At 33.9% G+C, this 25,492-nt stretch overlaps 1 long non-coding RNA gene across 6 annotated transcripts in view; it reads left to right on the forward strand.

Moving 5' to 3' along the window:
* Positions 1–490: 490 nt before the first annotated feature.
* The window catches only part of LOC147820996 (uncharacterized), a 49,191-nt gene continuing 24,189 nt past the window's right edge, over positions 491–25,492 (forward strand). For 3 of the 6 annotated variants that reach the window (XR_015447858.1, XR_015447859.1, XR_015447861.1), the window contains exons 1-4: positions 491–655; positions 1,877–1,977; positions 4,384–4,465; positions 18,925–19,165. This is a non-coding gene — a long non-coding RNA (uncharacterized LOC147820996). The other 3 variants (XR_015447863.1, XR_015447860.1, XR_015447862.1) reach the window with 3 other exon arrangements.

Raw genomic sequence — 25,492 nt, forward strand, 5'->3', positions numbered from 1 at the left:
TTCACAGTAATAGAATTGTAAGTGACACTATTCATTGCCAATTGCCCTATGTTGGTGAATGTCTTTATGTTTTGGTAAGTATGTATTCTACAGTTGGCCTTCTGATTGTACCAAAAAAGAAAAGGCAAGAAGACATATTTTTATATAACATTTAGCAAGATTGAGTTTCTTTTAGGAGCAGCAGAACTGACCTCTGGTATTAGATTCTCCAAGGAATACTAAAAGTAAGGAAAGCACATTAATATTATAGACATTTATACAATTTTCAGACAGCTGCAAAAGGTCTAAATACCTTTTTTCTTTCTTTGGTGAAGGATAGTAGATTTGTGATCTTCACTATTTATAACAGAAAGAGTCTGTCTTCTTTGACTTACTGAATTTACCATAAGGTCATGAACTTGCTCTAACTAGATCCAAGCTCTTTGTAAGAAGTTAATTAATCACCATAAAATAAATATCAAAGACTACACTGAATACTTTACTTAGAAGAAATAGCTTCTCATACAGAAATGTTACAAACAGACAGATAAGAGTGAATGTCATTAGAAATGTTTTCTCTAGGTTACAGTCAGCATATTTCTTAGAACTATGATCTCCATTGCTGCACCAAGTTATATTTTAGAAGTTTCTTAGACTGCAGAGAAAATAAATTCAGGTAAGAAATATATTCACAAGACTTTACTCTTTTCCATTGACAGAAATATATTTGCACCGTTTCGTAAACACCTCTTAGTCATTCTTAAAAGGCAATGAAATGATTTTGGAACAATAGCTCAGTTGACTTTCCTTTTAGATATAGCATTAAACTTTTATATAACTGGGACACATATCCATAGCATGATGTAATTGTCTGGAAGTATTCCTTTAACAAATAATTTAGGTCTTGCCAGGATGTAGTAATGAAATTTACTTAAGCATAATTGATTCATCTATTGAATGTGTTTCTCCTGGGAGTAGGTGTGTGTGTGTGTGTGTATTTGCTTAATAATTCTATGTATTTTCTATATTGCTTTCCTAATAGTTTTGCATTATCGCCAAAATCATTATAGTGCCTGAAATGTTCCTTGTAGTATACACTACCATAGATAGAACAAATACTGTACATCATCTCTGTGTACAAAGAAAAACTCAAGGAAACGATTGGACAGAATATTCATTTTAAGGAAAAAAATGTTTTTAGAGGGTATATACTTAAAGTACAGATGATGATACTTTACAGTTCCAGGTTAATTAAGCATAAAAACCGTATTATCCTATCAGTAAATGTATTCATAGTTTCGTCAGTTCTTCCCCCAGAATGGATAACATGTATTTTCAAATGCTAATGAACAATCATGTAAAATTTTTACACATTTAAAAAAAGATATAATAATCACATTTAAAAAAAAGAAATGTATCTTAATAAAATGAATAGGTTTAATCTTTACGTCAACTTTATTTTGAAACCAAAAATGTATTTCTAAGTTTAACATTTGTTTAACAAGGATTAGTCTGTCAATAAAGAAAACAAATTAACATATTCTGTAAACTTTACAAAGACTTTTTGGAGAAAGGTCAGTTGTTACCAGGATGCCCTATGATGTATACAAAAGAAGTTATCTAGAGAAATAAATCTAGCTTACTACAAGCAGGAAAGGAATGATGGGGAGGGTGGTCCAGAAAAACAAATAAAAACAGACAAATGAAAAAAACCTTACCACTGCACTGTCTTGGGAGCAAAAATAATGGACTGGCAGCAGCAAAATGTGCCTGATGAAGGATAATGCAATCAGAATATTTCCATAAACCATAATGCAGTAAAGCAAAAGGCTAGATTAATCAGGTCAAGTGGAGAAATATCGTGTATTTTAAATCACAGCCTCATTTTCCTTTTCAGTGTTCTGTTGTCTCTCACAATGAATGCTCCCTCGTGCTTTTCACATTGGTTCTGAGGTCCTCCGCAGCAAACAGGTGTGCTTGGACTTCCGTAAATGAGAGGTATGTGATGCCCCCACAGTAGTTCTCCTTCCCACACTGCCCTGTCCAACCTAGAGAACATATCTGTGTGAATCTCATTCTTGGCCCAGTCTTCTGGGTCCCCCTGCCACACACCAGTAGTTCAGTGAATTAATCCAAGTAACATAGCTATAGTAAAGTACTATAAAAATCTTCTGGAAATACAGTACTTCAAATCAAAATTAAGGAGACAAATATTCTGGACACTATCTAAAATTTGAGCCTTGATGGAGTTAAAGAGTTCTTTCACATTGCATTTCAAGTTTCCAAGTTTATCTTTCCTTTCTATGATCACTGAGATTTCTAGTTATTTTTAATTTTATACAAACAGTAACCCTTAAGAGGAGAGCTTTTTGTGGTTGTTTTTGTTTAGGTGTTTGTGTTTGGCAGAAGACTCAACTGAATTCTTTGGTTGCTATTCTTTGAAGGCACTTTCTCAAGATTTCTTTCCTTGGTTTACTAAGGTTTGTTTTTACTTACATTGATGCACTGTATACCCACAGTAAATCTCAACATAGAATGATATTCTATGTATTCTTCCTAATTTCAGAGTTTATAAGATGTATTAGACATTGTTTTCCTTTTAAATAGGGTAATACAATTATAAAGGAAAAAATGTCAAACTCTTTGAAGGCTAAATAAATATCAACCTGCATGTTAATGATTCTAATGTATTAACAAATCCATTTTGGATTTGTTGTGTTTGTGAATTTTTACCTGCTAATTTGGTAACAGTTTTGCTAAATCCCCAAAAGTTCTTTTATTACCCAAAAATAATGAACAACAACAAAAAAAGAAAATTGGCATGAGTCTATACTCACCAGATTTCAGAAACATATTCAGAAAGAATTAAAAAATGCAACTTACTCTCAAGATAATTTATTTGGCCTTATAATTGAAGGAATCAAAATGATCTTTTATGATATTCACTAGAAACAAGTAAAATGTTAGCAGTTTATCATAATTATTCTGCATAGAGTTTCACGTTCTCCTAAGGTCTCTTTTGGGAAGAGGCACTTAGCTCAAAGTGCCTGAGTCTTGTGTCTCTGGAGGCCACCCCAGGAAGCATGAGAGAACCAGCTGTTTCTTCCTCACCCACCCCTGAAGTGGTGTCCTTAACTCGCTTCCCAATCACACGCTGCAAATTGCAAGCATGCTCTGACCTGCTCATTTTCTTGGATAGGCATTTCAATTTGAAACACTGACAACCCACATGGTCTTTAACTTTTCTTCAGCTTCCTGGGACCTCTTTCCTTTTCAAGGATGTGTCTGTTTCCCATGAAAATCAATAAAATGCAGATATGAACATCAATAAGAAAAAGCTATGTTGCTATAGGGATATGAGAGGTGACATAAAAGTGGGAAAACATTGTTCACCATCCAGTTATTTTTCCTCTTTAATGTTTGACCATCATTATAATTTACATTTGAATATTTTTTAAAAATTGGTTTTTCATCTGATCTTCAAGCTTGAAAATCTCACTGAATGCAAAAGATTACATATGGTAAATATATATATATATATATATATATATATATATACACACACAATGCATATATATGTATGTATATATGGAACTATAGCCATGAGTTAACCAAGTTCTCCAGCATGAACAAGATGACTGTTACAATAGGGTAACATTACTCACCTACATATGTTTACTACCTACATATGTTTACTTGATGTAAAACAATTTTGAGGGACTTTTTAACAAAATGTGTGTCTAGTCTCATCAATTCTTCAAGATCTTGCGTGAGGGCAAAAAATAAAAACTTAATTTAGTCTGTTTAAATTGAAAAAGAAATTAACACCTATAATTAGGCCATGAACTAATTGAAACTCCCACATGACAATGTACCACATTACAGTGTAGCTCAAAGCTTTACATTTCTACTTGATAAAGAATTCTTGGCTGTCAAATAAGGAGAGAAGGAAAGATGGCAAATAAAAAATTTACAAAAAATTACAAATCAATGGCAGGCATATACCATATATTTTAAATGCATATTTTGCAATATTATTATTATTTTACTGAAATTTGTCTTTGTGTAAGAGTAATGGGGGAAAGACAAGCAGGAAGATGTGATTTCATACATACAACTTTCAAAGAGTCACATCCACGAATAAGAATCATGTTGTAGAGTATTAAAGGAAATGATAGATAAATGAGTGACTCACAACTACTGTATGTGATTCAGTCAATGAAGATTAGGGAAGCAGATACACCTATGACAATTGTAATGTTGTACTTTACAAAGCTGTATAATTATGTTACTGGACATATCTCTAAAAATAAAACTCACAGTGTAGAAACCTAATTTTCACGGACACATACACTTTTAATGCATTATTCAGTGTCTCTTGATAGTACTATTTATTTTCTGTAGGTCAATGGAATTTTATAATGCTTTCTGATCACCTGGGCCTCTGGCTTACCTCAGCAACTTCTTGACCCAATTTAAACAGAATGTAAGTCATAATAAGATCTACTTATCATGATTATATATTTCAACATTATGGTCTGAAAATGCTGCTATTTCCTTACATGTTAGAAAAGTGATTGTGGTCTTAACATATCCCATGTCTCGGGTTCTCTTGGGACAGTTCTGGAGGGCAGCCAGATGCATTCGGAGAGCATTTCTCCATTGTCAGTTTCTCACATATTCCACTGTCTCTTCTTTCTCAGGCAATCTTCATAAATTTTTCATCAGGGATAGCAGGAGTAATTGTGTAACTGAGGTTTCAGTAATTATAAAATACTAATGATCTTTAAGAAAAAGCTGACCCCTTCTATTTGCAATGTTATCTGTATTATGTAAAATCAAAATGATTCTTTATAATAAAATGATTCTTTATAATTGGATTAATCATGTTCTTATTTCATCTTTTTCCATTTACTGAAAGAACTTGATACAAGTGAAAATTAAGTGACAGTTATTTGTTTCTGATGCAGACCAATAACTTATTACTCATTTACTTCTTAGCTTTACATTTCTCTTATGTTTAAATATTTCTTGTATAACTTGTGTAGTTAGTAGTTACAACTAGACAGCAAATTCAAGGAATTGATTTTGATTTTCTGGAAGTTTTCTATTTTCATATTTACAAAAAAATAACAGAAAATCTCTTTTTTATCAAATCAAGAGTATTACAGATCACTGCCTAGACAAGAAATGATAAGAAAGCTTGTCGCAAGCAGTTATGCAAATTAAAATCATAAATAGCATTTATATGAACAAAATAAATCTTATAATGCAGGAATAATAATAGTTCTACTGATAGGAGAAGAGTACACATTGATTAACACAGATTGAGTATAAGTTTGAAATATGAACAAAAGCCTTGCAGATATCAAGTAATTAAGTTAGTGATAACTATGTCGGTCAGGCCTGAGCTTCTCAAATTGGCCCTTTAATTCAATTAATCAGCATCTGTTATCTTTAGAGGATTAGAGGGCACTAAGCAGAATGAAGAAGAATTAGTGAGAAAAAAGATAAAGCATATTATTTAAATCAAAAAGCTGTGATGAGGGTATAGGTCCTACAATTCTAGGCCAGACTTATCTAATTTAGATGAAATAAGAGAACAAACACATGTAAAGAAAAACTACAGAAATATTAATTTTTAAAAAGTTTAAACTGAGAACATAGCAATCTATATGTAATATAGTTGAAGACACTTGTTGAAAGTGGTTAAGAATAAATATCTTATTACTTGAAATATTAATGAATAAATTCCTCAGGTCGTGCATTTCATCAGTTGGGACATTTAAAATAAGAATTCTTAGTTTGCAATAGTAATTTACCACTGTATCCAGAACTCAAAATGAGACATTGCCATTCATTCTATGTGTTTCTTATATTGACCTCAGATGTCCGTTTGACACATATCTTTATTTAAACACACAACCACAGAGAGTGATGGGAAGCATGTATCCTTTCCTGGCCATGTGAACACGGGACACTGACTCCGGTCACTATCTCACCCCCCACTGTAGTCATTGTGAAGGGTTATGTTCCCTATCCAAGCTAGCTAATGGCAGTGATGTTGTTTTCTTTCTTGTTTCAGGAGTGTCCTGAGGTAAGATTGAGTATGTCTGTCCAGTCTTTGGAAAAGTTGATCAGAAAATGATGTTGAGAATTTTAGAAATATTTCAGATGAAAAATAGAATGAAAATATTTGTGACATGGTTTCTACTTACCTTCAATGGCAGTTCTACACAAAATCTCCACTTTCTCCTTGTTTATTGCTATATGATTTTCACTAAAACAGAAGGAGTCCTGATGGATTACCTGCCTCTCTCAAATACATCTGAGAAATGTGTGTGTGTGGGGGTTATTTTGGATGATGAGAATTCACTTTTTGTGTCCTTAAGTTTTGCTTGTTTCTCTTGGTTTTATTGAGAATGTTTGAATTATCAGTGGCTCATTGGTAGAAACAAGAGGAATGTTTATCTCTGCATGTCAGTTACACAGAGTCAGGAGTTGCTGTGCACATGTGCACATGTCTATAACATACTTTGAGCATTTCCTGAACACTGTCTATCCCCCTTGCTATCCTTCACTTAGCCTTTTATTCCCGTCCTCTTCTCTCATAGTCTCTATTCCAATTTAATCTATCTCTGTGTCTCTCTCTCACCATTTCCCTGACCCTATATCTTTCCCTCTCCCTTGCCTATTGTGTCATGGGTCACACCCTTAGCTGATCAGGGTACATTGTAATGAACTGTTAGAGAAATATCTGCAGACCATCCACCAGGGCACATCACGCACTGCAGACAGCCCCTTTGGAAAGCCCTCACAGAAGGGTGAGAGAATTTCACCCCCATAGTTGCACAAAGCTCTTCGAAGAAACTGAAGAAACAGGCAAAGACAAGTGAAATGAGACTTTCAAAAGTTAACTCTTCCATAGTAACTTATTGCAATGCTGTTGAAGGGGACACACATTAGACAAAAAATTTTAAAAAGCAATCATAACAATTATCAACCTTGTCAAAAGAATACAAGTAAACGACTGAATGAAATAAGGACAACAGTGCAGGGTACAAAAGAGCAATTCAGTAAATGGATAATATTCTAAAATAAAAGAATATAAACAGAACTCTTGAAAATGAAGGACTCAATAAGACAAATAAAAAAACCTCAGGAAAACCTGATAAAATAAAAACAGTGAAGCAGAACACAGAATTTCAGTACTTGAAAATTAAGTAGATGAATTATCATAATCATATAGCAAGTAAAAATAAATAATGAATAAAACATGCAAGATCTCTGGGACACACATAAGAGATCAAATTCATGGGTTCTTAAAACAAAAGAAGACATCAAAATACAGGATAAATGTACAGAAAATCAATTCAGTTAAATAACAGCAGAGTTTTCAAAATATTTAGAAAGTTGTGCATATCCTGGTACAGTAGGGATTCAGAACCCCAAACAGTCATGATCAGAAAATAACTCCCCACATCATTCTATGGTTCAAAATGGAAAGAGAACAGAAAAGGAATATTAAAGCTACAAGGAAAAAAAAAGGAACAAATTTTTTATAAAGGCATACTCACCTGAATAACATCTGATTTCTCAGTAGAAATTGTACAGGCCAGGAGAGCATAGAATGAAGTATTTCAACCCCTGAAAGAAAGTAATTTTCAATTTAGATTGCTATATCCAGCAAAGCAATCCTTTGAAAGCAAAAGGATATCTAACATATGCAGAAACTAAGGGAATTCAAGATCACTAAGCTAGCATTGCAGAAGATACTTACTTTTCAGAACTCAACTCCCTAAAGAGGAAGAATAAAGAAGCAAAGGAATATTAGTGAAAAGCAAACATGAGAAAAAGCTGAAAGAAAATCTACCTTTCAATATTAACAAATGCAAATGTTCTTAATTATCCTGTTAAAAGGTACATATTGGTGAATTAATTAAAAAATTGAGACACACATGCTAGTGCCCACTTGGGCCCCACATCGAGCCAGGAGGACCCCACAGAGAGGTGCCCATTGACAGCCCCTGGGTCTCCACTGCCTTGGGGAGCAGAGGTAGCAACAGAAAAACCTGATCAAAGCAGAGTACAGTGCCCAAGAGGATAGTTTAGCTTCAAGACTGAAGTGATACCTTACCCGAGAGACCACATCCATCCACAATAAATACCTTGAATAAAATAGGTATAGAGATTCTTTATCTCAATGTGATAAAAGCCATGTATGGCTAACTTACTGCGAACATTATATTAAATGTGGGAAGACCTTCCCTCTGCAACCAAGGAGACAAAGATGTCTGTTATCACCACTCCTCCAGATCAACATCATTCTAGAAACATTAGCCATAGCAATCAGAGAAGAGAAAGAAATAAAAGGGATATGTACAGGAAAGGGCAGATTCAAAATAAAATTATTTGTAGATGACATGATTCTTTACTAACAAGACCCCCAAAGAAGCTGATCAAAAGACTCCTAGAACTGGTAACCAAATTCAGCAGTGTAGTAGGATCCAAAATACACACAGAAATCAATATTATTCCTACATACTGATAATGAACTCATTTGAAAAGCAATTAAGAAAATAATACTATTCACAATAACATAAAAAAGTAAGTACTTATGTATTAACCTAAGGAAATGACTTTATGATGAAAATTATATCACTCTGAAAAAGGAAATACAGAAAGACATCAGAAAATGAAAGATATCCTGGTTTCTGAATAAGCAGAACAAACACAATCAAAATGGCTTTACTTCCAAAACTTACATGTGGATTTAATGCAAGCCCAATCAAAATACAAACATCATTTGTTACAGAGCTATAGAAGGCAATCTTAAAATGTATATAGAATAGCAAATACAAATACAGAATAGGAAAAGCAATCCTGGGTCACAAAAGCAATGCAGGTGGCATAACAATCGCAGACTCGAAGATATTCTGTAAGCCATAGTCATAAAAGCAGCATAGCACCAGCACATAAATGGGCATGTGGGCTAATGCAACAGAGTAGAAGCAGAAACAACCACAGGCACATATAGCCATTTGATCTTTGACAAAGGAACCAAAAACATTCACTAGAGGAAAGACAGCCTCTTCAATAAATGATGCTGGGGAAATTGGACATCCACGTGCAGAAGATTGAGTCTATATAATAAAGTAAAATCAAAATGAATCAAGCATCTGTATATAAAAACAGAAACATTTAACCTGCTGGAAGATAAAATAGGTACAACTCTTAAGACATAAACGTAGACAAGGACTTTCTGAACATAACCTCAATGGCACAAGAAATAAAACCAAGAATCAATAAATGGGATCATGTCAAATTAAAAAGTTTCTGCCTAGCAAAAAAGGAACCAACAGATTGAGGAGATACTTTTCAGGATGGGAAAATATTTTTGCCATCCATTCCATGGACGGAGGACTAACATCAACAATATATAAAGAACTAAAAAAAAAATTGATTCCTCAAATTAAAGACCAAATCAAACAATGGACAACTGAAATAGACACTACTCAGAAGTACAAATGACCAACAGATGCATTAAAAAAATGCTCATCACCACTGTCCATTAGAGAAATGTAAATTAGACCTACACTGAGATACCATCTTACCTCAGAAAGAATGGCTATCATCAAAACAATCTAATAATGACAAATGGTGAAGATGTGAAGGAAAAGGAATACTTCTACATTGTGTTGAGGATATGAATTAGTACAACCCCTATGGAAATCAGTGTGGAGATTCTTTAAAAAACTAAAAATATAAATTCCATTTGTCCCAGTTGTCCTCCTAGGTATCTTCCCAAAAAAGATAAAATCATCATATTAAAAGGATATATGCATACCCATGTTTAAAGCAGCACAAATTATAATATCTAGACTTTGGAAAAAGCATATATAACCATCATCAGATGAGTAGATAAGGAAAAAATGGTATTTATACATAATAAAGTACTAGTCTGCCATAAAGAAAGATAAACTTGAGGCATCTGTAGATAAATAGATGCCTTTTGAGAATATAATGCTAAGTGAAATAAATCAGACAAACAAGCTCAAATATCACTTGGTTTCTCTTACATGAGAAACATGAAATATCTATAAATATACAAATAAAAAGCAAAATAGAAGAGCGATAACAGGAAGCAGGGAGGTGTTCTGTACTTCTCCAAGTCACTTATTTCATTGATTCTAAAATATTTTAAAATATATGATAATTTGTTTCATTTATAATAGTTTATTTTAGATCATTGAAAAGAAAGTTTGCATTATCTGTTTCTTTTTTGTAAGAATCTTTGGGGTTTATGTCTTGTACTCTGTTAACCACTTTGAAGATAGTGCTACACAGTGACTTAGCTATTGTTATTCTCTTATTATTTTGTTTATGAAATTTTATTTGATTTTTTCATAAAATAATAGAAAAAAAGATGAAAGAGAGAAAAGGAGAAAGTGGAAGAGGGGAAGGAGGAGGAATTAAGGCCTATGAAGGAAATTCCTTAGTTATTTGGGTCAAGAATCAAAATTCCACTTTCTTTGGAATCATTAAAGCTCTAAGTAAAATAAAGCAGGATGAGGGAAAAAATAAGACTCAATTGTTTGTAGCCTGTCAGAGAGATACCTCACTTACAACGACCTACACACACTGAAAATGGAAGGAGGGAAAACGATACTTCATGCAAAAGGAAGCACAAAGCAAAGTAAAAATAACACTGGTAAAAATATTTTATCAGACAAAGCAAACTTCAAAGCAAAATTAATCAAAAGTGGCAAAAAAGGACATTACATATTGGGATAGGGAACAACCCATCAAGAAGATATATCAGTTTTAAATATATGTACACCAAATATCAGTGTATCAAATTTTATAAAAGAAACACCCCTCAACAAAATAATTGTGGACGACTTCAATATCCAATTCTTATAAATTGATCAGGCAAAAATTAATAACAATGAAAGATCAAAGTTAAACTATACTGCAGATCAAATAGACTAATAATTTAAGTGTGAATTATTTATATTAGAAGTGTGAATTATTTATATTAGTTTTGTATATTCCTTTTAACCATGAGTAACATTTTAATTTTTATTTCTAAGTCAGCAATTCACATTTAAATACCTTCCAATATGCAGATTTTATTTGGAAAAATCTATGGATAATCATTCTTATTTATGAAGAAGCTCTATATTTATATTGTTTTATTTTGTGATCTCAATTTCCTTCTTAACTAATACAGAGAAAGAGTGTGATTTGTACCACTAGAAAGAAGTGGCTTAGAGAACAAGTTCAATTGTTTGAGAATCAAAATCAGAACAAAAAAACCTTCAAACAGGAAGTGATTCTTAGGTAATGTACGCCATCCTTGATCAGAAAAAAAACTGATGAGTCAATTTTAAGTGCTATGTTTAGAGGTGAATGATTTGTATAATTTGAATTTGAACTTATTATATATAAAAATATATTCTTGACTTTTTTTTAAAGTCAAATTATAAATATATTTTATATTGATGTGGAAAAATTAAGAAATTATAGAAATATTTCAAAATAATGATTTCTTCTTACAGAACTACTTTATCATCTAATAAATTTAAAGTAGTCAAGGAAAAAAATAGAAGTCAACATATTTCCTAGGGAGATAGTGTCTTTGGTAGACCTTTACTTTCTCACTGTATTTTTCTAACTCAAAGCAATGGAGATAAAAATACAATATATTTCAGGGGATGAGTGATTTAGAAACAAAGATGAATTCTTCCATCATGTCTTTGGGAACTAATCTGTGCTCAGCATGGTGTCGACCTTCATTTGGAAAGCACGTGCCGGGGCAGCTGGTATCTGCTGTTCCCTCATCAAAGAAGCTGTGAGCAGTAGCCAAGTCAACATAGAGAAGCTGGAGACAATTTCCATTCCCTTGGGCCTCATAACTGTTTGGCTTCTACCTATTTCTCTAATCCACTGGATGAGAAGTTTGCAAAATCCCAACATTGTTTATACAAGCAGATAACCAAAGGTAAATAATGCACAACTGTAGTATCAAGTACCAACTTAGATATCTTGTACTGAATATAAATAGAAACAAAATTCAGTGCATGCTTCTCATAACTATCTTGAGAGCACACAGTCTTTGGCAGAATCTATCATAGCAAATAAAAAATAGAGCAATAGAGGCATGTTTCTTAGTTATATTATTCATGGTTCTTCAGAGAAAACAAAACCAATAAAATATCTGTCCGTATATAAGCGGACTTTTTTTTTAGAAGATTTGCTCCCATGATTATGTAGGGCCAGATGTCCTACAAGATGATATCTGAAGGTGTGGATATCAGAGATCTCCTTTGTGGAGGACGAAGTCCTGAGAAACTATGTTCGGTTCCACTGTCCAAAGGCTCAAGAGCCAGGAGCTCTGATCCAAGAGGAGAGAAGATAGCTCTTCAACCTTGAGAATGGACAGGTAGTTCATCTTTCCTTCTCCTTTTCTTCTATTCCATCCCTGAACCTATGAAATCTTTCATCCCACAACGGTGAAGTGTGTTCTTCCCTAATCAGATGCAATTCCTAATCTCTTCAGGAAGCAGCTTACTGGGCATGCAGGAGTAATGTTTTCCTGGCAATCCAGCTGTCCCTTAGGGAGGTCAAGCTGGGACGTGAAATTAGCCAGCACACTGCTAGCATACATGAGGTGGTGAATTAAGTAACTGAGTCTGATCTATATATGGATTCTGAGTGGGATAATTAATACTTTTACTAGTAAAACCAGCTTGGTTTAAGTTTCTTTTAAATATGATTGACAGCATATTTACTAGATCAGTACTATAATTACACTATTGTATATTTTGATATTTCTGATTGAAACATTTTACTGCATTTACTACCTAAAATTCTGTTATTTCTTTAGGTTCCATTCAATTATATCCTTCGATCTGGATTCCCTGAAACCCTCAAGCAGAACCTTATTCTTTAAACCATGAAGTAGAGTCTTCTGTTGAAATACCACTGTCACGAATATGAAATCTCGGATGCAATCCCCACTTCTGTCTCCTAGATTGTGAGATCCCAGAGGGCAAGGATCACTTCTTATTAATCACTGCCACACTGGCTTTCCAAAGAACACTTGACTCAAGGCATGCCCTCAATAATTAGCTAAGTGCCTAGAATGCGCTGTTCTAATTATACCTGACACCCTCATCCGGACTTCATATCGTGGCATAGAGTTGTAAGCCTTTTAAAAAACGTAATCTTTTAGCATTATATGTGAAATATTGTTGTGTGAGTGAGCATACCTACGGCTGGGAGGATTATACATGAGAGACTTTCCAAAAATTAACAAAGACCCCATGAAAAAAATGCAGCATTTTTTCTATTCTTGGAGTATCAAGGGTCCTTACAATTTATCAATATCTGATTAACCCCTGGTGTCCTCTGTGCTCCCACAAGTCAGCAGCAATGATGCGGGTGAAAGGTACAATGAATCATTTACAGGTTTGTCTGGGAACATCTTGACAATTCAGTCCAATTTAATATATTTTTCTAATGTTCCCTAAGTATTAGACTAAATCATGGAGAATTTAAGGTAATAAAAACATCACAACTTTCTCTCTGATTACAATGAACATTTAGCAAGTAAATTACTAAATTAAAATAAGTAATAATACATGTATTAGGTGTGTGTCAAGTAGCCTGTAGCATATGTTGAACAAACAGGAGCTTCTATCTCACAGAGCTGTGATTGGCTTTCAGAAAAGCTTGTATGGCAGCAACAGAAAGTACAGAGACGGGGCATGAGGAAAGGTATAGTAGTAATCCCTCCTGTCTTCTCAGAGCATTAAATTACTTACTTTGCACAAAATATTTATAAAAGGAGTGAGTCAGATCAAGCAGCCAGGGAAGCATTTTTGTAAAGCACTTACAATCACAGTCTAGGGGACTTAGCAGGCGCAATAACAATGGGAAGACAGAGAACAAGAATTCTTAACAGCTTAAAAGTATGGTTGATTTTTTCCAGAAATTATAAATGTTTCTAACTTTTCAGACCAAATGCTGGTTGCTTATTCCTCTACTTCTGGAGGAACAATCAAAAGGGATATGAGAGCAGCTGTGCTCTCAACATTGAATCCACATGTTGCCTGGTCACTGGCAATCATCCGAATAGCATCATGTCAGGAAGAAATAAATTATATGTCAGAAACGAGTCTCAGGTTGGGCTGTAGATATTATCACATGACCTTTCCCAGCACTATATAAGCCTTGTTTTCCCAGGGGAATAATTTAAGAACAACCCAGTACAGGACCAATTTATCGAAAAAGAGTGATTACTTCATGATCCAAGACACTCTGGTCCACCCGGGACCGGCCAGCTCTCAACACACAGCTGCTTCAGCATCTGTCCAGCCATCCTCAGGATTTCCTGTCCCATGAGCTTCCCGACTGTCTCCGGAAAAGAAGGCAACAGAAACCAGAAGTCTGTCTGACATTCCTGATGTAGATAAGCTGAAGGTGTATTGTTCTGTGCCAAAAGCCTTTTGGCCCATCATGGCTCAGAATTTTACTACAAGAATTGATTTATTACTTGGACAAATGATGTTGATGCGAGCAACCCTTGGGTTAGATATTCTCTTGGGACTTACTGATAGTTTAATATTTTGCTCTTTAATAATACTTTACAGTAAACAGATTTTTTTGTCTTAGTTCCTTGGACTTTTCCTCCTGAAGATTGAAGTGATAAAATCATTTCATCTATTCTGCCTCCAAATCTCCAGGCTTCTCACAGCTTTTCCCTGAACAGTATGGTTCACTTCTCTTTTTTGCCTCCCTGGACTCTGGCTTGCTATTTCGTAATGTTAGTTCCTTGTGGTTTCTCTCCAGCATCCCAACCCTTATGACTCAACAATCGCCTTCCAATTTAATTAACTCAGCTACTCGTTAAAATAAAATTTATTGATTAAATGAAAGGCACATATCATCCTTAAACCTCAGAAGAAGATTAGTTTGAATAAATTCTGTTTTGACATTGTTGGGAAGAGAAAAAAGGAATTATAAAATAGTGACAATTTTTAGAACCACACAGAATCCTATAAGATTTGGGGACATCTTGTAGATGGCTGACAAGCAATCAAGCTGACAATCTTGGAGAACGAAGAATCCAGTATTCTGAAATAAAAACTCTGACTCTCGATATTCCTTAAACATTTTTTTCATGATTGTTTCCTGAGGAAAAGTTTTAGCTTTTTAATTTAATCAATACTTTAAAACATTTTGCAAGCATAGCTATATTATCTACTGTATGTGTATTGATTATTGTCACCTTCAAAAGCCCATTTTTGCCTTCAAGATGGTGATATCTTCTCCTCTCATACTTCCTGCTCTGATGAACCTTGGCATATGACATGCTACAAAGTCATACCTGCAATTAGTACTGACACAAAGTCAGAGAATTGTGGAGTAGCATTTGTAATTGGGCTATAGGATGTGGAACAATTACTCAGATCTGCAAGAAGTATCAGGTCATGGCACTAACTTTGTAACATATAAGAAAACAATTTCAAAGAGAAATGAAATTAACTCCAGTATAAATTCTTTTGGACTCCAAGATACATCAGTAGTTTTATATCAGAACATTTCAGTAGCAGTTTTATTTTTTCATAAAGAGAATGTATAAGACATTTCTGGGAATACTCACTAAATCATTTATTTTAACAAACAATAAACAATAATCTATGAAAATTAAGTTGGTAATCTATGAATGGGAAAATAGTATTCATGTTGATTTTGGACCTCATTTCAGAAGTTCAGATCTGGACAGTGTAATTTCAGAGTTCTAAGTGAGGACTGAGAAATACCGACTTCTGGGATGGAAAGCAATCTTGGCCAGAATCTACTACGGTTCACTCTTTTGTCTTTATGGCTGTGTGAGCAGGATCTTGGTTTGGAAATGCTTACAGTTAGCCAGAGTCTACATGTAGAGAGCTACTCTCATACCTACAGACTTGCTGGAGGAGAAACAGGACAGGTGATGCCTCTTCCCTAAAAAACAGCAGTACTGAGTTCCAAGATCATCATACACACAAGTGCAGAAGGAAAAAAATTTCCCATGGTGCAGAATGCTTTGCAGCTAAAGAGAAATTTTCAGTCTTTAGTTTAGTAATGTCTATGTATCCACGTTAGTAAAAAAATCATTGAACAAGTAGAAAACAGTTGTTTCCTATTAAGGAAAAATTGAAAATATTAGTTTAGATACAGCCATTAGAGAATTAGAATGTTTCAGGGTATGAATGAAAGATGTATTCCTTCCTCCAGGAGAAAGAAACAACTAGCATCCCAGTCATTATTAAATCAGAAAAGAAAATTTATGAGATAGAATAATTCTGTATTTTTGTTATTCTGTGCATGTGTACTAAAAAGTACATTAGTTAATCTCTATTACTTTAAGTGTCTGAGTAATAAGAATCAAATAAAACAACTTTGTATTTTAATTGCATGTGTAATCATTAATATTTCCCATATTTTGCAACAAATACCTGATGTATTTGAAACCAATCAAATTTATCTTCATATGTTATTAAAAGATGAAATCATAAATGAACTAAAACATTCAAACTGCAAACGTGTTAATATAGAAATGTGAATGTGTATACAAAGGAAGCAGGAATCAATGTAATGAAATGACATAATTTCAGCTCCAAGAATTTTATTGTACAAAAATAAGCACAAAACTAAAAAGAATTAGACAATAAAGAATGTATTACATTTTATTTTAGAAACTATGATTCCTCTCAATTTTTATAACAAAATATAATTTCTAACAGACTATAACATTTGCAACTTATTATCAAGATATGCTTTAATGCATGCTGTCCCAAGGTAATAAAGTGTTTAAAATTAAATATGTATTAAATTTTGTCATAGATACATGTTTGCACTTATATAGATATGTATACTTATATACGTGTGCATATATATATATATATATATATATCGAGAAGCTAGGAAGTAAATGTGGTGCAAACTTATATTCTTATTCATTGAGAAGGTGAAGGTACCTTTTGCTGTGTAGAGATGATAACCACTTTTCTGTTAGAACGCCTCCTTTTGCCAGAGTAGCATTCTCATTCCTCCCAGATTCCTCGCTCTTGTTACACCCTAGCTCTCCAATCCTAGTTTAGCTCTTCTTATAAAGAAAATCATGATGGTATTTGTGATTCTGTTGTAGCCAAGTCAGGGAGCTGGCCCAGGAAGAGGGGCTCCACATTCATAGAGAAAGGTTTGCTTGGAGGTCGCTCTGAGGGTCACAGAGATGTGAAAAACCAAGAAAATGCAAATCCCTGCTTTGCTTTAGTAGCATAATATGGAGCATCAAGTTCTAGCGAAGAACCCTGATTCAGAAGTACCAGATGTATGGTATTTGGACGCTGGACTACATTAGATTATTTTAGATGCAGGCGTGTTGCTTAAATTTAGCCATCAAATGCAGAATTAAGATTTTGAGTAAAATAAAATTAAAACTTTCAAATATTATTTGAATAGCAACTTGCTCCTAGATTTAGGACTGAAGTTTAAAATATTGAAAATAACATAAAATATAATAGGAATTATTTAATTCAAGATAAAACAGATGATTTGGGGGCTAACAAAATATTTTACAAAATTAAATAGATTTCTTTGGAATGAACCACATTCATGTTTGCATTGTCTCCAACAGAACAAATTGAACACCTCAGTAAGAAATTCATTAAAATTATCTGATCTCTAACTTTAATATTCCATTTTTCTTGTTTTTGTCATTTAAATCACACCCTATTGTTTATCTCAATTGTACAGAAAATGTGCACAGTGACTTTTAGACCATCTGTTATTGCTGTCTGTTTTGTTTCTTTTTTGAAATGATAATAACTGTCACGAATTCTGAAATGTAGTATTCTTCTGGGCTTCTGCTTAAGATCATTTCTACATCTGCCCCCAAGAAAATTGAAGAGAACATGGCATAGAACAAGCTCTGTTATCAACCACAGCACCTTTATTTCTTATTTCTGTGACTAGAGGTGTGTCTAAAATCTTGGTGACATAAAATGCTCTGAAGAGTCCTTCATTTAATGTGCAATGTTAATCATACTCCTCTTTATACATGAATGGCCAGGAAAAACTGATTCTCTTCCTTTCTCTCTTTACAATTTTAAGCCATTGATACCTATGTTATTTTGTTTAACCTGAAGTCCTCCTGTGACTAAATGCTCTTGAAAATATACGCTTACACTCCCTGTTCTTTATAGAGGATGTGCATTCTTTGAAACAAGTTATATCTCAGGGAAACTTTTTAAGGATGTCTGGTATTTATCTCTTTTGGCTCAGCAAAAATAACAGACTTTAAATGCTAAGAATTTGGAAGTGAATGCTTCTTTTTCCTGAATAAAACCTGTGTAAACAAACTAACAAAAGTAAGATGACTTCCGAAACATAGCTCATCAATTTGTGATGACAAGGGTACACATTTTACAAACAGCTTAATCTGATGCAGTGTTAAATTCCTGGCTTTGGAAGTTGATAATATGGGGAAAAATGGTTTAATTTTGTCAGGGTTCCAAACTGAGGGCACCATAGACTGCTCTGCCGCAGATCCAAAATAGATTGCAGTTTAGTTATGGAAGAGTTGTGTAGCAGCTGGGTGTACAGTAGGCTGGCTCTTCTCGATTCTTAGATTTTCACCTTCCAGACCTGCTGTGTGAGAAGGAGAACTGTAGTTTGATACTGCTTGATAATTACATCAGGATAATAATGCCCTCTCTCAGTGTTTGCTGCAGTCTGAAGTTTCCCAATACAGTATGACGAAGAGGACATTTTGTACAGTGTTGTCTCTAGGCTGGTGTGGACCATTCCCATTTCATCTTGAAGCAATCATGTCAACAGCTGAGAGCCATCGTCATGTTTACTACTAATCAGATCTCACCTTCAAACCCTCAGATGCACTCAGAGGCCCTTCCATCACCGAACCCCTTCTTACCCTCCAGAAGTTCACGTTTTTCAGTAGTTTTGTCATCATTGGACTGTGCCACAGAAATGAACATAAAATCATTCCAATGAAAACAGCCTATTGTGACTTTAGAATGAGGTGCTTCCTGTTGGTGTAGAATGATTTGTGCCCAACTCAACGTGGCCATTGTTAAACTGAGTACATCTGAAAGGAAAACAATGCTGGTGTGAGGTGAGAGTCTTGAAACAAGTTAAACTTTTTTGATTACAATTTTATTGTCTGTTTAAACAAAATTCTGTGCCTGTTTTTTCTTGGAGTTTGTGGGTATTAATTAATACTTTGAAAATCAATGTGCAAGTTAGAATTGAAATTACTATGGCATGTTCTTCGTGATTATTACAAATTTTCTCTATCTATCCCTAATTTTTTGTCAAACTTATTAGGTGTATGATTTATATGTAATTAAATCCACAGGCTAAATGTCTATTGTTCAAATGTCAACAAATACAACTCTCATGTACATAAGGGTGCAGAGCATTTTCTTCAGCCAAAAAGTTCCCTCCTGTCCCTTATAATCAACTGTGGCTTTGATACACCCTAGTAAGCACTGATTTGATTTCTGTTGCTGCAGATTAATTTTTGCTGCTTGTAGAATTCTACATGCACAATAGTATGTAATATAATACATGGACTTTGTTTCCTTCATGGGTGCTTTTTTTCTCAATATAAACTTTCTGAGAGTTTTCCATGGTATCTGGTTAAGCTGTGTTTGGTTTTCATTGCTGATTTTATAAATATCTGCAGGGGGTATTTTGCCCAAGCATATAATCTTACTGTGAAGATGGACCAAGGTTACCTGATTTGATTTTGAAAAAAAAAACCCCTAAAATTTGTCCAGACATGCCCTAAAATGTTTGGAATCAGGCTGCTCATACAGTAATTTTCTAATACTTTACGAGTTTACAGAATATGTAATTTAGCTTACTAAAGTTGGATACAAAACAGAATATAAGTTCCCAGTTGGTTAAAATGTGAAACTGACATAAAAGACTAGTCATCTAATTGAGCAAAGCTATGAAACTCATTTAAATTTTAGCAAGCAATTTAAAAATTTGTGACAATCAGATAAATTAAGGGATATAATTTGAATTTAAGAAGTCATTGTAAAAATTTAAGTGTTGTAAGGTGAGAATGAACTTTAAAGGCTTTTATCTTAGAAATCCACACTGAAATATTTAGAAATTACAGGGTATGATGCTAAGGCTTTGCTCTGATACAACAAGAAAGAATCCGGACTGAGGAAGGATGAAGTGGAAAGACGAACTGAGACCCCCTAAAAGTTAGATCACTGATACTTGGCTTCTCATTGCAGCGCTCTTCCTAGCTTTGGATCATTGACATTTTCAATAAAAAAGGTATAAATTTGCATCCAACAGTTAATATCTTTCTAAGTTTTACTCTAAACTTGTACAGATGAGGTCTTACAAAATGAATGCAAAGTCCGGAATAACATCACAGGTAGCTAAAGTAGCATGTAGCTAAACATAGGTAGTGTGCAGTGATATTCAGTGACAAGCACAGATATATCAAGAATATTTATATAATTTAAACAACAGAAAAGAAAACCAGAACACAAGGAAATAAAGTTCAAGAGGTGAAAATGAAATTAAAGTGAATCTAAGCAAGCATGTTAATGGTTTGGAGTGGAACACAGGAGAGCATTGTCCTCCTCCTGGTGAGATCACTCAGTTTCATCTCCAAAGCATGAGATGCAGATGAATGAGATCATTCACTCTTGGAGGCAGGGTGGCAGCTGGCAGGGCCGGTAGGTGAGTCTGCCCATGGTAAGCTCATGTTTGGACAGGGTATGGGATACAGATACAGCTTCCCATTGAATTGAGCTTTTATCAATTTTATGACAGTGTTACGATGCATCTCTTTCTCTCACTTAATACCCTGGGCACCAGCATCCCATGTGTCTTTGGCACTCATGCCTTCCAGTTATCTTCTTTCCATGGAATATTGATATTTTGACTATTTCTTGATTCTCGCATTTAATCCTACATTGACTTTGATTATCTTAGCTGAATCTCCTTTTCTTAAGATGGTTATTTTTAACAACATGGAGAGGGTGAGCATTATGTATGTATCCCTGTTAAGTTTCACGTCTCATTCTTGGCATCATGTTTTATGCCATATAATTTTGCCCTTCAGAATGTCAAATGCACTTGGCAATGCTTTTCGATTTGTGAGCTGTTGCCAGTTCCCGCGGGTTGAGGGTTGACTTGTTCAAGGAACTAAATAATAAAGTCAAAATTATTCCTTGTTGTGCCAGACAAATAGTGCCTTTATCAATCAATTCACAAATCACAATTAGAATTAAATAAAATCTCACCCTTGTTCTCTAATTAACTTTCCTGGCTGAGTTGCACAACACAAACATTTTCTAACACCATAGACTGAACATTTATTAATAGTTTGTATGAACAAAATTAAAAACTACATATAAATATAAATGTATATATATATAAAATATTGCTTTGAAAATAAAAGCCTACAATTTTATAATTTTTTGTAATAATATAACTGAAATATAGTTTTATCATGCATTCATCAGATCTAAGCACTTTAAGTTACCTGAATTTAAAATATTTAAAAGTATCAGATTTATCTCATGCTGTTTGTATTCATTCATGTTTTTCAATTGAAAGTGACAGTCTTTAGACTCCCTGATTTCTCCCACCTGGACCAGAAAGAATAAACATACTTCAATAAGCAAGCAATACTGCATTAGAATTGATGTTGAAGTGGAAAGCCTTGACAATACAAATGCACAAAATAGAATCCATTCCTCCTTTCCTTGACTTATACTCCATATCCAGTATGGCATTCTCTACATACCTCCATGGGAATTTCTTACAACTGGAAGAGAATGAACCCAAACAAGACTGAAGAATGTTCAATTTTCCTATTGGCTCATTCTTAATATTTTAATTTATGACATTAATTTTAAATGAGACCTTCAGACATGGTTATGGTTGTGAAGAAATCAGGCACTGGAAATAATTAGAATTTGTATCTTATTTTTCCCAAATATTAGTGTGACTTAAGATTATTATCTCAAACTCTTCAATGTTCATTATTCAACATATTTGTTACATAAGTAAGAACACATATGAATACAAGTGTTTGAGAAAATATACATAAAAATCTATTAAAATGAAAGCGTGTAATACTTGCTCAAAATTATCATTGTTATTGTTATTATTATTGTCATTTATACTTGCACCTTAAAGAAGTGTACAATATACCCTAAAATTCTGAGTAGCTAGCATGGTTCTATAGATGTACTTTATAGATAACACTTCCACTAACCACCACTATAATGATTTTGTGGTACCTTATAGCACATTCACATATGAGTGCATACACAAACATCTATAGTATCTATTGCATTTGTAGCAGCAAAAGTTGCAAAGAATTATACAATAATGGTTTTAAAAGACATTCAAATCTATTTTAGTATTCTCACTTCTGAAGGTTTCCTTTGCCTCCCTGAGTGGAAATCTCCTGGAGAGATGACGACACAGGAAAATATATCCTTTCCACTTCACTTAAAATATAATTCTCTGAGAGCTATAAAAATGTGTAAAAAGAAAACCTTTAGATGACTGGAAGTTTTCAGTATCTTCCAGTGATAAAAATAATCTATTTGTATTAATCAACAAGACAAATATATGTATTGAAACTTGAAATGAAACATTTATAATATACCTTTCTTTAAATTCTGAGAGTAATTTCCCATAAGACTCTTGAGAGAGAGAAAGTCTTAAAAGTGTTCTGATTTTTTTTAAATGCAGCATTAAATTTGAATCTTTCAATAGCTATATTACTTTTATCATTCCAACTTCTACCCACCTTTTCTGAATACATTTTGTTTTAATGACTCAGCCAGGATTCTTGTTTGCCATTAGTAAGGTTAGAATGAGCAAATAATCAACTTTCTATTTTTGTTGAAGAATAAATTAAAAATAAAAGAAATGTAGGAAAATATGTTCTGAGATGGCTTTAGGTAGAGTGGAGTAAATATTTTTGTTTAATTGAAACAAAAATTGTTATGATATAAATGAAAATATACTTGCAAAACATCGCAAAAGAAAATCCTATGCTTTGTGAGTTTACTTTCTTGTCAAATGGAGCAAAAGGATTCAGGTTACATGAAAATTTAAAACTTGGAAGGACTAATCAGTCATTATAGTTTGCTCCTAAGCCTTCTATTTAGAGTTTACAAACTTTGAATATGAGGATATTATGGATAGGTAGCTGAAGGATTGTGGTTCAGGATTTGTGGTTTTATTTTTTGGTATGGTTTGGATATGAAAATAATTGAGAAAGTAAAGCTCTTAACAGATGTTCTCTTTTTTGGTAATAGGAAAAGGAATTGAAGACAAGACAGTCAAACATGTGTATGTGTATGTTTTTTGGTGGGTAAGAAAGAAATTGATGACAGAGAACATTCACTTCAGAAAAATTTCCAATGTGTCTATATGACAGTGCAGCTGACTAGAGCAGAGATCGGGTCCAGGCTATCCAGATACCCCGAGTACTGAGAAAGCATTCGAAACCTAAGCTGAAGAATCAATTGTGGTCATGTACATGTGTCAGTTTTATGCACACAATTTGTGGTTCCAGGTTCCTTTTGTTAAATAAGAGATTAAAAGGCATCTCGGCATTTTGGTTCCAACAGATAATGAGTGGACAAATAGCCCTTGGAAAAATTCGTATAAAGATAAAAGACTAAGGTTTCATCTAATTATCTACTGCAGTTATTTCACAGACACTGCAGGCCAGAAACATTCAGGCACTAGAACTGTTCATTTAAGTTGGGTGTTTTGAAAAGGAAAATAGTCACGAGATAGGTATGTATATAACTGAATTTAAAAGAACAAATTAATAGCATGCCTTCCACTTGAACGCTTTGTTAAAACATGTAAAAAGGAAATATGTGAGAAAGTTATAATTATCTTGCTTTTTGCAGGATCCTGTTGAGAGCCAGATGATAAATAGTCATACATAGTCATTTCTCTATCAGTACAAAATATCATCTATTACAAACATTAACAATTCATTCATTAGTCATAACAGCAGTGTTCTCATTTGCAGTGATCAATTACTAATGATTTGAAATTTCAGAAGCTCTGGGCTTCCTCTAATTATTGAGAAAATGATTGCTTCCTGAGGAAACACCATGCACAATTATAAATTTAGCACCTCATCCCGAAGGAATAGTGTTTGTAAAGTGACTTGCTATTGAAATGCTAAGAACAAGAGAACTGGAAAGATTAACTCTTGTTGTACAGGTACTCCTAAATATTTTGGATAAGCATTTATTGACAAATAATTTAAAGGTTCAATTCATGAACTTGCTATCAAATTTGGTGCATAAAAATCTCAAAGCAAAAGTACAACTGTAGTTAAAATGGGCATTGTTATATTTTCAATAATAGAATTTGCCATCCTTGACCTTGAACATTTTTATCACATGTATTACACTTGGAATGATGTTTCTTTCTTCTATGAAATATATGAGAAGTAGCACTTTAAGATGCATTAAAATAGAGTCTATTTTTTTTTATCCTTTGGCACACCCACAGTCCCACAGATAGCTTTATGCACAGCGTTGCTCAGGTGATATACATATGACTGAACATGTTTCCATTCAGTGAACACTTACCTGGCAACTGCACACAGCTGTCCGTGGAGAGAGAACACCGGCAGGCATAGCCCAAGCCCTGGGTGCTGTGAGCCCATCCATGCTCAGAGCTCCAGGGACACATCTTGACCCAGTAGTTTTAAGTCCCACCAATTCTCACCCCAGGCTCACCTCTTCAATATTATGTTCCTTTCTCTGCCCCCACCCCACTTCACTCTCAATTCTTGACCAATTCCTTTGAAAACTTGGTTTCAGTTGCCACGTTTTAAGATGAGTCTCAGGTCTTCCAATTTCATTTTCTCTGAAATTTGGTAAAACTCAGGATGAAATAACTGCACAGCCTGAGACTCAGCTTTCTTTTTGTTCATATTGCCACATCAAGCTCTTCTAAATTTCTGATTCTTTCCTTTTAAGATTAGTAGGCATTTTAATACTGGATTCAGTAATTACAAAGCTACAGCCCCATCCTCTTACTCAATGCAGCCTCTTTATAGAGTTCTCCAAGCTTGAAATTTTGTATACACGCCTGCTAACCAGAGCAAGGTGAAACTGCTCCAAATGTTTCTAAGGATTATTCTCTAACAGTGCTGCCAAGGTATGCTGAAGAAAAGACACTTCTATGCAGAGAGATAAATGCATCTTTACGAAGGTCTGGGCAACTGTCATAGATTTGTTGTGGTTTCTGGACAATATGCTTAGGAGTATCTGGGCACATAACATACCATTATCAAATATCAAACAGACATTAACTTTAATAAATAATTATTAGTGTTGTCCTAAATACTAAACATTTCTAGTAATACGATAAGCATGACACTGATTTAAGTAATTTTCCTAAAAGGTAG

The sequence above is a fragment of the Heterocephalus glaber genome, unplaced genomic scaffold (assembly GCF_053883595.1).
Source record: "Heterocephalus glaber isolate CG9 unplaced genomic scaffold, H.glaber_assembly_v1.0 deba00001778, whole genome shotgun sequence".
NCBI lineage: Eukaryota > Metazoa > Chordata > Mammalia > Rodentia > Bathyergidae > Heterocephalus > Heterocephalus glaber.